The sequence below is a fragment of the Chelonoidis abingdonii genome, chromosome 15, assembly GCF_003597395.2.
Source record: "Chelonoidis abingdonii isolate Lonesome George chromosome 15, CheloAbing_2.0, whole genome shotgun sequence".
NCBI classification, from domain to species: Eukaryota; Metazoa; Chordata; order Testudines; family Testudinidae; genus Chelonoidis; species Chelonoidis abingdonii.
The window spans coordinates 2,706,768-2,723,441 of NC_133783.1; positions in this window are offsets into that span (position 1 = coordinate 2,706,768).

The window sequence follows — 16,674 nt, forward strand, 5'->3', positions numbered from 1 at the left end:
ATTGTAGTATCCAGGCATTGCAGTTGGATTGTGATGTGAACACCTCTGATAATCAGGCCTATGGGTGCTTTGAAGGTTGAAAGACAGTAGGAAGCGGTAGTGATAGATGCCAAGCATTATGGTCCTTGACTCTGACCTCTGTATAATATAGTTTGGGCACAGAATTTCACCCTGTAGTTAGTTTTCTGCATTGTGTTCAATAACTTTTGGCAGAACTAACTAGGTAACATGGAAAAATACTGAGACAGGTCATTGCTCAGCTTCCGCCTTAACAAAGCTCAAAAATGGTCTTTGCAAAGAGCAAATGTAGCTCATTCGCTTGTTGTTTTCCCAGTAGTGCAGAGACTGTGGTCGAGCCCTTTAAATGCACAAAGTAGAGTATTCTAGAATTTTGATGTTCTGAACTGCAACGCTGCAAGAAGAATCTAACTCTTAATGTGTCACCTAAAACAATATGAACAGTACATTGCTTGCTTGCTTTCTGCCAAAGTTGGCATGTAGGAAAATGTAATACTTTTTCTTTTACTTAATTCAAAATTAAATTGAGTCATCCAATTAAAGAAGCAACTGGAGTCTGAAACTGTAAAAGCCATTGAAACCTTCTTTGTATTTTAGAGAATATGTACCACTTACTAATGGAAGAGTTACCCTAAGTGATTGGCAACTGGTCAGCCATTATGCTCTGTTTTAGCAGGGCTTTTTTCCCTGCCCCCACCCTCCCACATCAGAAGAGTTTGGGGAAAGGATTGAAAACTATTGAAAGGCTTTACTGAGGCTTTTATCTTTTAAATCGGTGTCATACTAACAAAAAGATGTTTTGAAGTCCTTAACAGCTAATTGACTAACTGGTTTTCTTTGAACATAAAACTTGTCAAGGCCTTGATTGTTGCGAATCCATGGAGATAGGTTTTTGGCCGGCTGCCTAAGCAGCAGGTCTCTGAACACTAGGATAACACTTTCCAAAATCATTCAGCCTTATGCCCACTAATGTTATTTAAACAAACTTAATTGACTAAACCCCTCATTTTTGTTCATTCTGTATGAGGTGCTACTTGAGAGAAGAGGCCCTCTAGGAATATAGCAAAAATGACAAAAGCCTGACCCTTAGCCAACCTTTGATTTCTCGACCCGTTTATTTAGAGTCAATAACTAACACTAGCTGCATTAATATTCTACTCCCTGTAAACAGAAAAATCCGTGAAATCCCCTCAGTCCTTTGGTAACTGACCTTTAGTTTGGCTTCAAACTTAAATTCTCTAAATAGTGTAAAATTACTGGCACCTCATTGCAGTAACATTAATCATTATCTTCAGATAATTGACCATGTATGTCACTCAAGAAGCTGTTCCAACATGCAGGGGGGAGTAGTTTCAAACTGAAAGTTACATCTTGATGTTTTTCATTTCAGTGAAGTTCTACCCTCACGATAATTCTGTTAAATTCAGCATGCTGGACATACTGAAAATATATAACTATAGCATTATCATTAATAGCACTGCCATCTACTTTTCCACTATGATAAAACAGTTCCATACTGAGTGGAAGTGGTTTATCAACTTAAAAACCCATATTGAAATAATATTTATACTGGAAACCAATATTAGAATTATATTAAATGATAAAACTGCTTTACCAGGGACTCGATGGTTCATGAATGGATAGAGCCTCTAGATGTCTGTTCATATCAGCCAAGCTCAGTAGTAAAATAAAGTTGTTAGCCCATGCAAAACTCATTGGATGCTTTCTTCAATGAGTTGGTGATCTCCATCCAATGCCTAATGCAGAAGGGTTGAGATCTCACTTGGACTCTGTGTAAATTATCAACTGCACGGGCTGGTTTGGGCGAGATGACAATATAGAGCTGGGGTCACCTGCATACTCCGGGTTAGGACCTGAAGAAGAGCCCTGTGTACGCTCAAAAGCTTGTCTCTCTCACGAACAGAAGTTGGTCCAATAAAATATATTACCTCGCCCACCTTGTCTGTCTACTTAGAGTATGTCTACATTGCAGTCAGGGGTGTATGACTGCAGCACAGGTAGGCATAGCCATGCTAGCTTTAATCTAGCTAGCTTGGATAACAGTGAAGCTGCAGCATGATAGATTTCGGCACGGGCTGTGCAAGCGCACCCAGGAACCTGGGTATGTAGTTGAGCAGCTCACTCTTACTGCTGTGGCTTCACTACTTTAGCTGAGCTAGTTTGGGGATATATATATACACGCCAAAATTACACCTTGGATTATTGGATAGGCATATCCACAGAGTCCGACACCTGCTCACTAACTTTACTGCATTACTATTTATATATTGAATAGAAGAGGATGTAAAGCGATGAATAACTCCCCAGGATCATCTTCTTTCAAAAAGAAACCACTGAAGAGTGACTCCAGTCTTGCCTATACACAAACTTGCACCAGTTGAGTTAAACCAGTTTAGTTGAAGTAGTAGTACAAACCCTATTGTGGACTCCTTTATTTTGATTTAAAGCAGTTTTAGTTAATTTTAGCTTAAACCTGTTCATAATCAATTTAAGACAAACCAAAATAGCTTTGTTTCAATCTAAATAGAATGTGAACATGGGGCTACATCGGACTTAATTGGTTTTAAAATCACACCTTTTCTTAAACCAGTGCAACTGTGTTTGTAGACAAACTCGGTCTACCCCTGCATGTGTATACCTGACCTTGTTGTTGTTACTGAATGCAGCTGACAGAAGTAAAAGGATCACCCTTGTTCACAGTGTATGCATAGCTCTCTCTCAGCTCCTATTTATTTACTTACTTTTTGCAAAGCACTGGTTTCCAGAGCTCAATGAGCCACAGAGCCTTCATATTTTGTGTTCAGTGTCACTTGTAGATAAAGTACTACAGACAGGAGAAGAACTGTGGTTATTTTTCCTTTGCCGAACAGACAGGCAGTTGTTGGTGTGACAGCACTCTATCAAGTTCAGACATAAAACCATGAGAGGAAAAATTTGCCTTTTATTTTTTTAATCTTTGATAGGGTATTTTTCATCACAGAAAAAAATAAAATGAAGCCCTTTTAAATATAAAGTCTTTCTTTGGAGTCATTGTGACTATCTTTGAAACCATCCACTCAATGTGCAGTGGCAGTCAAAAAAAAAACTGGTAGGAACCATTAGGAAAGGGATAGATATTAAGACAGGAAAATAGCACACTGTCACTAGATAAATCCATGGTATGTCCACACCTTGAATACTGTGTACATTCCTGGACATTCTATCTCAAAAAGATAGTGTAGAATTGAATAAAGTACAGAGAAAGGTGCCAAAAACTAGTAGGTTATGGAACAGCTTCCAGATGAGGAGACATGAAAAAAGTCTGGGACTGTTCAGCACAGAAAAGAGATGATGGCGGGGGAGACAGATAGGATAGAGGGCTATAAAATCATAAATGGTGTGGAGAAAGTAAATAAGTAAGTTCTATTTACCCCTTCATGTAACACATGAATCAGGACTCATCCAATTAAATGAGTAGGCAGCATGTTTAAAATAAATGTAAGTACTTCTTCATACAGTGCATAGTCAACCCTGTGCAATTCATTGTCAGGGGATGTTGTGAAGGCCAAAAGTATAACTGGGTTCAAAAATAATTAGATAAGTTCATAGAAGATAGATACATTGATGGCTATTAGCCAAGATGGTCAGGGATGCAACCCCATGCTCTGAGTGTCCTTAAACCTCTGACTGCCAGAAGCTGGGACTGGACAACAGGGGATGGATCAGTTGATAAATTGCCCTATTCATTCCCTCAGAAGCATCTGGCACTAGCCACTGTTGGAAGATAGAATACTAGGCTAGATGGATCCTTGGTCTGACCCAGTATCTCCATTTGTATGTTCTTATGGTCTAAATATTTGTGTTTGTCCCTTGTATTTTCCTGGACCTGCCATAGATACTCTCTCAAGAACCTTAAACATCTAGGACTTCCACTATGACATTTCTATCATTTATCCCTGTTGTTGGCTCTAGCAATTACTTTAAAAAATAAAACAGCAGCCTAAAAATTAAAGTGCAGTATGAGATCAACAAATAAACACAAACAGTTCAAAATATGAGGGGAAGAATAGATCCAATAGCCTTAACTAAAGGCAGAGGGCCAGAGCATCAGCTAGTATAGATCAGCATATCGCCACCGAAGCAATGAAGCTATTACACTAGCACAGGATCTAGGCCAGAGAGACCTTTTCTCTCACCAGTACATGGGCCAATCACTTGTGTAAATCTCATTGACACCAGTGGTTAATTAACCCCCATCCACTCACTAGCAATAAGAGAGTGTCCCTATGAACTGGTTTAAACTTTTGATTTTCTGCCTTTTGCAGCTCTTTGTACCACTCCTTTAATATTTTTTTTCTATTCACAGTTTGTTTTAAAATTCCATTTCCATGCGGTAGATGTCCCCCCTCTCTCCCAAGTAGAGAAACCTGAAAGAGGAATCAGGGGAGAAGAAAATTCTATGAGGCTCCCACATCATTAACTTTTCCATCCTCTTACTCCATTGGGCATCGGATTTTGCCTTCCCCAACCTGTGAAATGAGCAGGTGTTCGGCACTCAGCACACATGGATCTCTCAGAGTTCTGCTGGTGGCTAGTATAACCCATGCTGATGACTGCATGGCTTTTGGTGCCTCCAAGTATCCGTCACCTGCTTCAGGGCCACCTGTATTGAAGCCCTGCTACTAGGGAGACACACCTCGACACTCACTGCTGCCTTTGGGATCACTGTAGAGTGGGGAGGAGAATTCCACAACACAGAGGGGCTCTGTGGGAACATTAATACACCCTCAAATGATTCACTTTGGGGTTGGTGAGGGCAGCAATACACAGGACGCATTTCCACCCAGTGCTGTCCACTGCCCACCCGTTCCCCACATGCAAATCCCTGATCCCAAAGAGGGCTCTCAGTGTAGTTGCTGGGAACAATGCTGCAGAGGCACCTACATGGGCAGCCTGTACGAAGAAGACCTTCCATGCACAGACCCTGGGGCTTGATCAGAGCCCATGTTTTCCAAGTAACCAAATCTGCTCAGGTCAATAGTGACTGAAAGGTGCCATCACCTGATGGCTAGGTGCTCACCGTTCCACCACATTGAGCATGAACTGGCTTCTGCTGACATTCTCAGCAGCAAGACCAGCCACTGAATTGGTCATAAAGATTGAACTGCCTCCTTAACCCTAACAGCGATTCTTGCAAACCAGGTTCTTTATCTCCTGATTGGGCAGCATGGGGAGGTTAGCACTGCTGCTGCCCTTTCTGTACCTATGCTGTCACTTAACAGACATCTGCATCCCAGGGCCCCAGCACTAAATTTACATCCATATATAGATCTTATACATTACATCAAAATCCAATAAAAAGCTCTTTTTAAAACATACACACCCAAGAGGGATGAGCAGCTCCTCTTTGGAGCTCTTCTGGCTTTCCAGGTTAAAATACAAAACTGAGCAAATGAGATGCTTTCTCTGCTTCAGATTTGCAGTCCCTCAGGTAAATATGTAATTAGATTTTTTTTTTAAATGTGTGTCATATGTCATACACCAGAGCTATTTGAATCTATTATATAATGTATGTATGTAGGTACCATACTATCCATAGCTGTGTAACTATATTGGCCTGGTTTCAATATAAACTACAGAAAGCTTGAGCACTACAGAAATCCAGGTAAGTGCTGGGGGTGGGGGAACACCAGGGTCTGGTTCTCTTTACACTGAGATAATGCTATTAACTTCAACCTGGCATACTTCTATTGTTCCTGATTGACACTCGTGTACGTTAGCTTTTCTCAAACTATATGGCTAGGTCCTACTGGTGGGACCTGGACAGTGACTGGGGCTTCAGGGGATTAATATTCTGTCTTACATTTATATATACATTTTTAATAATAACATTCAAGTCATTGCCTTGGATTTTCTGTTACAGTGTTTCCAAACCTTTTCAGATTGGGGACTCTTACTCAAAGTCAAAAACTTTTTCAACTATAGAAGTAAGAGTTAAAAATGTATGGAGGATAGCACTAAGACTATATAATTTGTATGTGTGTGTTTTGGGGGACTGACAAAAAATGCTTGACCTTAAAGAGTAAGGGGAATGAGATTTTTCTTCAGAGTTACTGTAATAAAATTATCGGTACCTCACCGCCCCTTTTTCCCAACGGGTCACAAACCACCAATTGAAAAACACATTTCCCTCTGTGTGTGAGCCACTCTCTCCAAGACTGGGCACTGACTCCTCCAGGATACCAGGGATTACTGTGGTGTTGATGCTGAGAACAGGAAGACTATCTCTCTACTTCTGCTGTCAGTGTTCCCCTAGTCAATGTGCAGTAGAAAGCGGGAAGACCTGGTCTCCTTCAGACTCCTTACGCTTGTTCTATCCCAGTAGCTTGTCCCCTCTGAGCTCCATATGACCCCTCTACAGCCTGTTCCCCTACCAAGTCCTGTCTCCAGAGAACTGCCCAATTAAACTAAATGGATATAAACCACCTGTAAACCAATTTAGTGTATGCACCTGTTAAATGAATTTCAAAACCCAGTTGAGTTAAACCCATGCAAGTTTGGGGTGTAGACATACAGCCTGACTGCAAAGAGCCTGAAACAGCAGGTGTCTGGGAGGTGTGAACTTAGTTACGTTAATGATAATTAATTCTGAAGACTTTCTCTGGATGACAAATCAAGGCCACAATTTTTTTTTTAAATAGGAGCCTAAATGTAGGCTGATTTACGCTCTTAAATGGGTTCAGCATTTTGAAAATCAGTTCACTTATAGAAATCGTGATTCCATAAACACTTAAGCATGTGAATAACTTTACTTCTACAAGTAACCCCATTGAACTGGAACTATCTATGTGATTAAAGTTACTCAGGTGTATGAATTCTTGTAGAAGTGGGGCTATAGAAGCCAAAATAAGTATTTAGAAGCCTAAGTTTAGGCTCCTTTTTTTTAAAATCTTGGCCATAAATGTCAATGTAGACAAATGTCAACTAACTATGTATGGAGGAATTTGGGGATAGGGATGTGACCCTCTTTCTTCAAATCTCAGAAGGACTGGGAACAGGAAACCAGCCTGAAGATGTGGAGAGGGCAGTTGAAAACTTGGCTCACTTGCTGTCTTCCCCTGGCCTTAACTACACAGGAGTAGCAGCGCTTCCAAACACTGTGGATTTCAAGCAAAGAATTCCAGAAGACCAGTGTTTGACAAGGAAAAGTAAGCTTTTTCTGGAGAATGTTCTTTGATATTAAAAACTTTTTAAATAGTATGTTCTGAAAACTCTGTCACAGATCTATCCATAGATTGTTAAATTTTGTTTGGTTAAACTGTTGTGATTCCCTTTTCCTCTTGCAAACAAAATGCTCATTATAAAGAACTGAATTGCCTCTCCCTTCAAACACGAAATTTTAATTTGGAGCCTACATGACTTTGACTATTTGCAGCTTTGCAGTATGGTTTTTCATTTTAAAAAGGAAATTGTTAGTTGGTAGAGTTGTTCTTTTAGTTGACATTTTAAAATTTGGTTGGCTTTAGGTGGGATTTTGTTTGTTTTGTTTTACTAAGATAAAATTTCTAGTTTGCTAGGATGGCTTTTCATTTCAGAACGGAAATTCTCAATATGTTTTGTTTTCATTTGTTTTCATTCTAACTGATTTGTTTGTGATTTGCAGAATTTGTTGTTGGGGTTTTTTTAAGGAAAAACATGTAGTTCTTTGGATTATTGCTTGCTTGAAATGTTTATTACCATGCAGTTCACAGTCTTCCATAAAAATGTAACTAATCTGTCATTATATTGGCCCCCCCACTCAGCAGTTCCCCATTGCAAAATCCTAGATTTGCTATTGCAAACCACATCCCTGGGCCTCACTCCAGAAAGCCAGTGTGTCACTCCAGACAGAGGATCTTGTTTTGGGAGGTCCCAGAATACGGGCACAGAAGTTGTGTCCCATGCACCCTCATACAGTATTCCTTTTAGGAATGAACCTGTATTAATACAACCACCAAAGCTGAACTGATTTTTGGAGGTTATGAGCACATGCAGTTCAGATCCTCTGAAAATAAGTTTTAAACTATTATATAGACTAGTCTCTAGCCAGTCTTTAACTTGTCTTCAGGTAGATATGGATATGCCACACAGGTGGCCACATATGCCACATCGTGGTATGTGTCCCCCTCTGCGTCTGGCCGATTGTGGGTTAGAAGTCTGCTATAGCTACTTGCTAGGGAATTTAAATCAAGGTGTAGAGACTCATGCTTTAGCTCTGGAGGTCCCAGGTAATGACTGAGGTTATGGTTATGACTTCACATTCGGAATTATATGTACTCACATGCTGTTAGAGTGATGGTTTTAAGCATTCTGGAAAGAAAAATATTCATTTTTTTCCTACAAGTCCACACAATTTATTTTTTTTCCAGAATTATTAAAATATTACAAACTGAATCAAAAAAAAAATCCTTGTTGAAATATGTATGAAATATTTTAATGTGGGATACAAAAAGATTTGGATAATGCTGGGCAAAGGAGTATAGCATTTAACAGACAATGACATAATAGATGTTTGTTAAGTTATGATGCAGTAATTGTTATAAAACCTATGAGGAGGAAAACTTCCCCCTCCTCCCCCATAGTATTCAAGTTTGTGGTCTAGACTAGAGTGTGTGTGTTTATATTTGGATATAATGGACATTGATCTATACCCATAATGATAACTTATATTTATTCTAATACTTCACCAGGATGACAAGCTATAGATACAGAAGAGAAAAGGTATTTGTCAGAGGTGTCTTCCATTATTAGCACTGTTGTCCTTCATGAGTAGAACCCTTCATTTCTTCCCTTCACTATTTGTTTTACTTGTTTACAGTTTAGAGGATTTGTTTCCCTTCACTGATATTTTTCGTATGGTTTATATTCTCATTCTGCAGTGCCCTGAATACCTGGGGCGGGGAGGTTATGTAAAAATAATTACATGTACGTACACACACATCGTCCGCCACTGAAGTGTAGCCATCTCTGGGGTGAAACATGATGGCTGTCTAATTCTGCATAGACTGCACAACTTTCTGTCTCAAATTTTAAATAGGCTGTTTACTCTGTCTCAGTTAAATGTGAATACAGTTCTGCTGAGCCTGTGGACAACATGTCCAGTGTTGTCTGTGGACCACAGAAACATAGATAACATGAGACAAGCACTTATGTGAGAGTAGGTTCTTCAAAAAAGTGATGTCAGATAAAAACACTAGGTATGTTGAGTGTTAACAAAACACATGCATACTTTGTGGTTTGCAGAGCCAACACAACCCAAGAAAAGCATGGTGGTAGTAGAAGTCATGGTCAGAAGTGGGTTAACTGTTGAAATACAGTTGAGTGGGTTGTTTTACAGTGAGCTCAGTGGGCGCAGCAGAAGGAACACCAGCCTAGATTGAACACCAAATCTTGTAGTCCAGCACAGAGCCCAATTACCAACCTGTGTAGTGTTGGGCTGCTCCAGGGAAAGTAGGAGGAAGGAATCCTCACCCATGTTGTCCCAGCACTAACATTCCCCCTCCATGTATGAGAGGAGCTGCATAGCAGTGGTCCTTGTGGCCCTACGTACTGCTTAATTGTCTGCTGTGCATCCTGCCTCCTGGCCACAGTGGAGCTGCTAGGGGTGTGGAGGAGGGGGCTGGATCTAAATTCCTGCTGTATTGGCCTGCACCATTGCTGTCCTGAAATGCATATAGCAACAGTCAGGCAAGCCAAAAATAAATGGCATGGGTGGCTATGATATAAAGACATGGATTGTAATGCTCTCACCAGTGCAGTGAAACATGTACCACAGCCAAACAATGTGCCAATCCCATTGCGCAGTACGCTCAGGTTCTTAACAGATGACTAGAAGTCATTATAGACTCATCCCTTCATAGGAGGAGGTAAGCATGGAAGCCACTCCAAGCCACAATATATATGTTTGGCAGTACAGTGCTCCCTATTGCAGTCAGGCACATAGTGCATCCTGGGGTGTGAGTTACAGATACACATCCAATCTCCAGTCACAGAACAAGTAAAACATGGAAACAACCAGGACCTGGACCCTGATGAGAGCTTAGAAGGCTGGTCTGTAATTTCACGTCTGTCCTCCTTCCTTCTTGGCAACAAATGACATAGGGTGAGAGCAGCTTCAACAACCAAATGACAATCACAATAGCTACAACCTTTAAAATAAGAAATAACTTTGCTCCAGCAGAGAAAGAAACACTGTCCACGGTTACTCACCTAGGAAGGAACAGAGTAGACACCATACCCTCCTGCTAGATTCAAACCCCGTCTGCCTGCACTGCCAACAACCTAATGTCTGTGCCTAATGTCCTTCTTCATATCAGTTGAACTCTGCCAGATTTACCTCTTCTCCTAGCACATCATCCATGATAGTTGCACACTTGTTACCCTGGCCCACTGGTTCATGATTAGACCTTCTCCAGCAGCTGCAACTAACACATTCTCCTACCCAACCCAATTCTTATCTGAAAGAAGCACTCATAGGAAGTGCAGATCAGCTCCCCAGAATGCTGATTTCTAGACACCAGTGGCTGATCAAATCAACCATGTAGCAGCCATTCTACAAACTCTTATAACTGGTGAAGGCAAATGCCAGAACCTCAAGCTCTAGCTGATTAATGCAAGATCAGTTGTTAAGAAGCTCTTTATCATCGATCACCTCATCACAAAAGAGGCCACCAGCCTGGCCTCTGTCAGTGAAACCTGATTGGATGATATTGCAGTTCTGATTTTAGCTCATCTTGTGCTCCCAGGCGGCTCCTCAGACAGCAGATTTAGATCCATAGAAGATAAGGATGGAGAGAGAGCAGCCATCCCATTCCAATCCAGCCTCAGATGCAAGAGACACCACCTCAAGACAATGTCATTTGAAGGAATCTCTCTCTACTACAAATTTGTGCACATTGGACTTGTCTATTCTGCTTCTCTATATACCTTTACTTTGGGAGGTATCCTAGAAGAGCTGATTGAGATGCTGACTCATGTTGATTAAGTTCCTGACGCTTATTACCCTGAGAGACTTGAACGTCCATGTTTGACAACATTTCTGATGCAGTGACCCAAACACACCTCTTCACACTTTCAGCCCTCTGTTTTTCATAGGTAATCTCTGTAAGTGGGCATGGGAAAACCAGAAGCAAGCTACTATCCTGGACTGCTAACCATCACTTTCTCCAAGATAATATCAGAACTCCCCTGGTCTCCAGGCAAGAAGCAGCAGCTAGAATGGTTTGCTCCCAGAAACTCAGAGACCTAGTCAGATTTTAAAATACCACTTCAGGCAACTCATCCCCATCAAAAGTCCATGAAATAAACAACCAACAAGTAGATGTCTATCTAGTTATCATTACAAATTCTGATTCTAAACAATGTAAGCTTTTCTTCTTTTTTCTAAGTAAGGGTAAAATCCTGGACCCATAAAGGTCAGTGACAGATTTCAATATGACCAGGATTCACACTAAGTTTTTGGCTCTGAGGGTTGCAAAGATAAACCATCTGTATGGGCGGCTCCAGGCCCCAGCACGCCAAGCACGTGCTTGGGGCGCATGCCTCGGGGGGCGCTCTGCCAGTCACCAGGAGGGCGGCAGGCAGCTCCGGTGGACCTCCCGCAGGCGTGCCTGAGAGAGGTCCACCAAAGCCGCGGGACCAGCGGACCCTCCGCAGGCACGCTTGCAGGAGGTCCACTGGAACCGCCTGCCGCCCTCCTAGTGACCGGTAGAGCGTCCCCCGTGGCATGCCGCCCTCCTTGGGGCGGCGAAATGTCTAGAGCCGCCCCTGACCATCTGAATGTGAAGTGATGTAGTACTGGTTTAGTCTGAAACAACTTAGGCCTGATATACTCACAATTTTTGTACAGATTTAGCTATTTTGGTTAAGGGGGGTAATTTTGGTGAAATAGCTAAATTGGTATAATCCCTAGTGTGAACAGTTATATCAGCATATGGGTCCCTTCCCTAATGGGAATAAAATATCTGATTATAAACACCTTTTTGCGATGTAACTGCATCCACACTAGGGGATTGGTTTAGAAACCGTTATAGATAGTGACATAAACATTATGAATAGACAAGCCCTCAGATATAAACTGCTTTAATTCATCTACAATAGATACTAACGCTAAAACCTAATGATGGTATTCTGAAGGGCCGGGTTTTCAGTAATTTAAAGTCTCTTAACTGTGTGTGTATATTCTCCCGCTGAATGCAACAGTGACTCTGTTAAGTACATTGTTGGTTGCTTCATCTAGTCCATATTCCTCTCTCAATCAATGCAAACTTCATATTGCTGTCCGTGGGATATCCACTTTTGATCAAGCGTAACATTTTACCCTTACTTTGTAGATCCAGCCTGCAGACCATAATTAAAAATGTAACTCAGTCCTTGTCACAAAATATGTTTGATACCCCTGCTGTAATATATTCAAGACAAAAAGACCCTGCAGTTGAAACATTTAAATTTAACTTGTTTGACACTCATTGTAGCATCTTGGATACATTCCTGACTGTTGGTGCAGTTTGTATTTGTTAGGAACACAGTAACAGTGCTTGGGTATGGTTTTGTTTATTTTAAAATGGGGGGGAGGGGAGGCATAAACAAAAACTATAAACACTCCTAGAGAGAGCCACAAGCAGAGATGCTTGGTGACTAGAACCTGTTGGGAAATTATTTTTTCTATGTGGGGAAAGAAGTTCAACAAAAATGAAGAAATGCAGTGTTTGTTCAAGTAAAATCCAAAAATATAAAAATTTACTTTTTTTGCAAAAAATTCTATTAGTTTAGAAAAACCATTTTCTGCCTTCTCCAGAACGAAAATTTTTGAACAGCTATACAGCAATCCTGGGTGAACTTGAGCTCTGTGCTGCAGAACCCTCTATAGTACCCTACCAACAAACGGGGGAGGGATAGCTCAGTGGTTTGAGCATTGCCCTGCTAAACTCAGGATTGTGAGTTCAACCCTTGAGGGGGCCACTTAGGGATCTTGGGTAAAAATTAGTACTTGGTCTTGCTAGTGAAGGCAGGGGGCTGGACTCAGGGTCCCTTCTAGTTCTAGGAGATAGGTCTATCTCCTATTATTTATTATATTATAGGGGTCAGAGCTAGCTGTGCTTCCAGCCAAATGTGCCAGTACAGATAGGAGCAAGAGGAATAGGCTAGGAGATGGAGCCTTTGTATCTGCACTTAGGTAGATCCAGGGGCTGAGAAGGCCTGCATAGAGAGCATAGAAAGAAAGCAGTTATGACTCCTGTCCACAGGAACAGCAGCTGTGGAAGGGCTTGGCTACAACTTGCCTTCCAGTTGGGGAAGTGACTTTCATCATAAGTTTCCCATAAGGTCAATTGCATACTCAGTGTCTACTTGGAGGTCAGTCCTGAAGACCTCACTGAACACTTGAACAAGCAAAACTCACATGGATATCAGTAAAGACTTCAGGATGGGAACTACACTGTGCCCATTGGTTGGCACTGCACCACTGATTGCCTTTGTTATAAAAATGTAGTGTTCCAATACTTATTACCTTGATTGAAAAGCTGATTTTTTTTTTTAAATGAAGCTCTTGGACATCTAGAGAAAATTTTCTTGTCACCAATAGTAATTCTATGTGTATGTGTACGTCAGTATTTAAAATAGATAAATACATATAGGGCATCTATTACCATAGAATCAAAACCCCTCCCAGTCTTTACTGTATTTATTCTAACACCATCCTAATAATCCCCATTTTACCAATGGAGAAACTAAGCCCTGCTCTACACTACAGAGTTAGGTCGAAGTAAGGCAGCTTGCCTCAACCTAACTCTGTAAGTATCTACACTAAAATGTAGTTCCAACCGATGTAATTTGCCCAGAACATAGGCTTAATAATTCGACCTCCACAAGAGATATAGCAGTTAGGTCGATACCGTGTCAGTGTAGACACTGTGTTACTTATGTCACCTGTTGCTGCCTTTCAGAAGCCGTCCCACAGTGCCCCACCCTGATAATTAAATTGGTGCAAGCGCTGCTCATGAGGGTGCATACGGCCGACACAAGGAGCATAGTGTAGACATGCAAAAGCAATTTAATTAGTAGAGTGGCTGTACATCAACATAACTTTGGTAGACTTAATTTTGTAGTGTAGACTTGCCCTGAGACACCAAAGTCTTCCGCTGGTGTAAACTGCTGTTGTCTTCAGTGGATCTATACCAATTTACGCCATCTGAGGTGATGTGCCCCAATATCTCAAAGGAAGTCTATGGAATAGCAGGGTATTGAAGTCATCTCCCAAGTCCCAAGCTCGCACCTTCAGTTCTGAACCACCTTTCCCATCCAAACCTAATCTCCTCCGAAATTATAACTTCTAAAGCAGTTATTCAGAGCCAGGCACTTCCCCAATACAGGACCCCTGTCTTGATCTTCTGTTCAAAACAGCTGATCTGCCAGGCCACATTCGCAGAAAATTCCTCCCTCCCACCCTTCTTAAAACGACAGCTTACCTTTCTAGCCCTAACTAACCAGAGCCCAGAGGGAGACTTCTGCTCTTGGCTATGAAAGAATTCAGATGCAAACTAGCTGTCTGTTTCCCCATTCCACTGAAACAAGGGAAAGGGAAAAGAAGTGAGAAACCTTTTTTAACCTCTTCCTTGCTGCCCATGACCCACCCCATAAGTGGAGCCAACTAGGCATCAACAAATTGTAGCGGGTACCAGCAGCAGCGCAGTGAAGGCCAGCAAGAGTCCAAAAATCAGAAGCAAAAAAGGGTTAATTCTAGACTGGAGAACTGCAGAGTGCGGTCCCCAGTGAAAGGGCAGTGGGGAATAGATTGCTTTTCACTCCGGAGGGATGAGTTATAGCTTCCACTCTCGCTGGTGAACAATGAAGTTAAATACGGAGCGTTCCCCCAACGCCTCTCCCCGCCGCTGTGTATATTACATTGTACAGGAGCCCTGCATTTGGCACCAGGGGATATATCACAAGGAGGGGCACAAACTGCTAATGCTCTTTTATTTTTTATTTTTTTCCAAAAAAATCCCACATGACTGGCAATTGCCAGGGATTTTCATGCGTGTTGCTTAAAAAAAACACACAAATAACCAGCTGTATAATGTATACTATGTGTGTGTATACACACACACACACACACACACGGTATATATTAATATAAACACTGTATGTAATATAAAGCAGATTATAGCTTTATTCGTATTTATAGGTAGCTATTCTGACCTGTTTATAAATAGCAAATCCTACATGTCTTTCCTATGATATACAGTAATTTTTCCTATTCACTTTATGTGTCTCGTGCTGCACTGAAATATCTTGAAGTTAATCCGTACAAAACTCCTATCAGGGAGAAACCTTAATAGTTAGGTCTGAAAGAAACCCCTCTGCATGCAAATGTCTTGGACATGAAAGACATCTTTTGGGGTTAAAGGCGCCTCTTGCTTGTTAGGGTCCCTTTTTAACTGACCACGGGTTCCTTTTTGCTGAGAGTGAATTGGTTTAGCTACACAACATTGCATATACTTCTGTGAAATATGTGTAACACACTAGTGACATCTTTAAAGACAAGCAAAACCACAGCTAAATAATTATCGATCATTTAAATCTTGATGGGCTGCAGTCTAAAGGAACTAAAAAATGAGTAGGTTTGGAAAGTGACATAAAATTCTAAATCCACCTAAATACAGTTGCGCTCAATCTTGTTTAGATGACTGTGACAGGAAAGAGGTACGAGGAGCTTTCAGAGGATGTAGGTTTAAAATTGAATTAAACATCTCCTTATACCAGTATGCCTTCCCTAAAATGATTATTGTCCATTCAGTAACGTAAATCAACCACAAACTGAACGTTTCTGGAATCTGATCGTAACACCAAATCGCATTTTCATTCTTTCTTCCTCCCTCCCCATTAACAATTGGGAAAGTGTCTTCTTGTGTTTAGATTTATAGTCATTTTTCACCAACTATGAAATTCTGTTAAAAAAAAAAACAGTCTGGATTATTAGAAACCTGCAAATTACAGCTCGCATTCTCCAGGAAGATCGCGGTAGGAAAAAACCAGTCTACTGTAGCGCTAGGAGTTCTGCTTCACAGGTTTCATACGACGACGGAAAACAAAAGAATAATACTTCCAACGCAAGCTCTCCGGGGTGTTATATACAGCGACTTCGGAAAGTGTAATAAAATCAATTAATGTTGCAAAAGCATTGGCCGAAGAAGGAGCGGCTTGAGGATTTATGGAAATACAATGGATTTACAAGCATTTATCTCGCAAACTTGATAAACAGCATCGGGGAGCCAAGAGAGTGGACATAATTAGTCCACAGTGTGTGTTTGTGTGTGTGTGTACAATTTATAATTTTATTCATTCGGTAATTATTCAAATTAATGTTTTAATTTGGTGATCTGGATCGCAGAAGGATTAATCTGAAGTTAGAACGTAGTTTTCCCCGCTGGCTGAGTTTTTTGGGGTTTTTTTGTAAAGCAAGTCCTGTCGTTTGCCATGACTTCCTGTACACATTGTTGGATCTTTTACATGTATTTTTACGGCTGTTATCACTGACCTCCGTGGTCTTTATAACGAAGATTAGGGAGGGGGGAATCAATCATTTTGTCTCCCTAACGCCAGCATTTTCGTCTCTATATT